This window comes from Octodon degus, unplaced genomic scaffold, assembly GCF_000260255.1.
Source record: "Octodon degus isolate 3935 unplaced genomic scaffold, OctDeg1.0 scaffold00002, whole genome shotgun sequence".
Lineage (NCBI taxonomy): Eukaryota > Metazoa > Chordata > Mammalia > Rodentia > Octodontidae > Octodon > Octodon degus.
In genome coordinates this window covers 20257060-20260493 of record NW_004524578.1, presented here as the reverse complement: position 1 = coordinate 20260493, position 3434 = coordinate 20257060, and positions in this window count along the sequence as shown.

Below are 3434 nucleotides of genomic sequence, written 5' to 3'. Positions count from 1 at the left end.
CTCTCTCTCTCTCTCTCTCTCTCTCTCTCGTTTTGTTGTTTGTTTTTTTTTGAGACAGGGTCTCACTATGTAGTTCTCCCTGGCCTTGAATCAATTATGTAGCCCAAGCTAGCCTTACACTCAAGGAGATCCCTCCTGCCTCAGCCTTCCTCAAACTGGGACTACAGTTCGCCTAGAAACCAGGAGGCAGCAGATTGCCCTGGGGATTCTGGCCATTCAGAGTGAAATGAAGTATTTTTAGAGAAGCAATCACAGTAAGGCCAGAGAGAGGCTCTCTGGGAGAAGTGAAATGCTACAGTGGAGGGATCCTGTATCTGTGGAGAGGTCACTGTAGCGGTCTGGTAGCTTGAGAACAGGGTTTATCAAATTTAACTTGTCACCACTTGAAACTGGACTCCCGAGGATTTCCAGGCCTTTGAAATCTGGCCGTGGACTACAATGCCCAGGAACCTCCGCGGTGATTGACAGTTCCTTGGTCCAATAGCCTTGGAGAAGTTCGAGTCCTGTAACATAAAAGCCAATGTGAAGGGGCTGGGGGCGGTACTTTCCGGCCTCGGCCAGTGGAACCCAGAGTCCCACCTGTGTGCGAACAGCTCTGTCACTAGTCGCTGTCGGGTTCTGGGAGGGATCGGCTCCAGACTGCGGGTTGGGCGCGGCTCGGTAGCGGAGGACTCTCACTTCCCGTTCCTTCCCCGGTCGGGCCTGGGCGGGTGAGTGAGCCTTTGGGGGGGGAGACCGCAGCCCAGGGGCGTGGAAGGGCGCGCCGCGGCCGGGGCGGAGTCTACACCGCCCGCCGAGCGGGTGTCGTCCTGCTTCGCCAGCTTCTCAGCGGTGGCTCTGGCTTCCCGCCTGTCTTTGGGACTTTGTGGCTGCCGTTGCCCGGGAAGGCCTGGAGCGCCTCGAGGAGGAGCGGGTGTCGGCCCCACCCCGCCGTCACGTCCTGTTCATAACCCCAGCGAGCACCCTGGCTTTTCACAGTGGCGCAGGGCCACAGCTCCTAGGTTTTGACGCTTCTGGGGTCACCTACACCCCGAAGAATTGTAAGGTTTGTCTGTGGATCTTACTACCTCCAGCAAGTGGGCTCTGCCCTTAGGAGTTTCTGAGGAACGCAGACATAAAATCTATACTCAAATCTCTTGTTAGATTTTTAAAAATTCCCTGATGCATTATTTTATTTGTTAAAACTTTAAACAAGAGAAATGAAATGTGTGTGTGCATATATATATATATATATATATATATATAATTTTTTTTTTTTTTAGATCCTTGAACATTCGTTAAATAAGCAATAGCAATGTCAATACATAAAAATTTCTGTGTAAAGTTTACAATAGGTCTAGGTAATAAAAGGTTCCTGGATTAGTGGGATAGAGATGTGAAAGACTGCAGTCTCCTCTCCCGGGTTAGTTTTTCCTCCACTAAGATGCAGAATTCTTTGTAAGAGGTAGTGGATTAACTAGGTGACTTATTAAAGTTTCCACTGAAAATTTGTTTTTAAGAAATTTTATTTTTTGTTGAGACAAGAGTCTCACTGTGTACTTCAGGATAGCCAGTGTAACCCAGGCTAACCTCAAACTCCTGACAGTCCTCCTGCCTCAGCCTCCTGAATGCTGGAATTACAGGCATGCGATTCCAGGATCACCAAAAACTCTTTAAGAGAGAAGAGAGAAGCAGTATCATATTTCTTCGTGAAGTCTAATGCCTCACAAGGTATTAATTACTGAATGAGTTGCTGATCCATCCAGCAATCAGCTCTGACCATGCACCCAAACATACTTGCTTTGTGATAGTGCTGATAATTTATGAATGTAATGGTAGTTTTCAGTCCAGAGATGTTTTGGGCTTCTCTTCCAATGAATTTTACTTATTTTTACATTATCCATATAGAGTTCCTTTTTGGCTTTTTGAAATGGGGCCTTGTCATGTATCCCAGGCTGCCCTTGAACTCACAGCAATCCTGCCTCAGCCACGCAAGGGCTGGGATCACCGATGTGCACCACAACACCCAACTTCCACATTTTTTCTTTTTCATACACACACACACACACACACACACACATACAAACAAACATTTTAAATCTATGTTTTGCTTTTTTTTTTCTTCCTTTTTGAGGCAGGGTTTTACTATGTAATTGAAGTGTTTTTTTTTTTTTTTTTTGGCGAAACCAGGGATTGAACTCAGGCCCTTGCACTTGTCAGGCAAGCGCTTATTCTACTGAGCACTGGCTCAGTACACCTGTAATCCTTAATTGAAATGTCCTTTACCTCAGTTTGTAGCCCACACGGACCTCAAATTTACAGCGATCCTCCTGCCTCAGCCTCCCAAGTGCTGGGATTATAGGCGGGCTAACCCATGTCTTTGATTCTCTTAAATCTTTTTTTTTTTAAGGATTTTTTTTTTTAAGAATTTTTTTTGGGGGGGCTGGTGAGATGGCTCAGTGGTCTAAGGCACTTACTTAGAACAAGCTTAGCAAAGCACAGGGACCACGGTTCAATCCCCCAGCACCACATGCCAGCCAGCCCCGCCCGCCGGTGGGTGGCCACACACACACACACACACACACACACACACACACACACATTCACACATTAAAAAAAAAAAACTGGATCTTAAATTTTAGGTGTCTCAATGTTTTTGAGTTCTTTAGATATTAGTCCTCTGTATGAGGATTGCGGGGCCCGAACTAATGTATTCATGTATTCTTGGAGTGGAAAACTGCAGTCTTCAAAACCATAGTAAGACAAGAAGTATGACTCAGTTTACAAGGAGAAAGATAGGTGGCCATTTACAGGTGAAAGGCTCATTTCACAGGAAAAAGGCACAGGCCCAATCTATTTTTGTTAAATTTAGAAATTTGAAAATAGTCAATAGCCTGAAAAGGAAAAAAAAAAATGAATTGAGCATTGGCAAATCTCTGCCTTGAAACTCCAGCTTTTTTAAAAACTCAAAATTTTAAATTGTGATTTTCAAATTGTAACAAATCTTTGTTACTTTAAGCCTAAAAAATCCACATTCTAAAAAAAAGAGTAACAAATGGTGAACAGAAAAATTTATTTATTAAATAAATAAATTTTATTACTTTGGATAATTACATCAGAAAAAGTGAACTGACAAACCCATAGTCTCCTCATATGCAATACATAGAAATACACTGAATAATAGTTTATCCAATTCCAAAAGATTCAGGTGTATAATTTTCTAAACAAAACAGCAAAATATTTATATGAGGGATTGACTATTTCAGAGAAATTTAATTAATAATTAGCCTAAATATGTACCCATGATTCATTATTTGCCTTAACAGTATGAATCATATTATCATTTTCCATAATGTTCTATGCAGTACTATATAATATGTAAACCTATCTGTATACATGAATATACACATGCATATCTTCATGTCTGTGTAAATAGTACATAAATGGAAGTATAT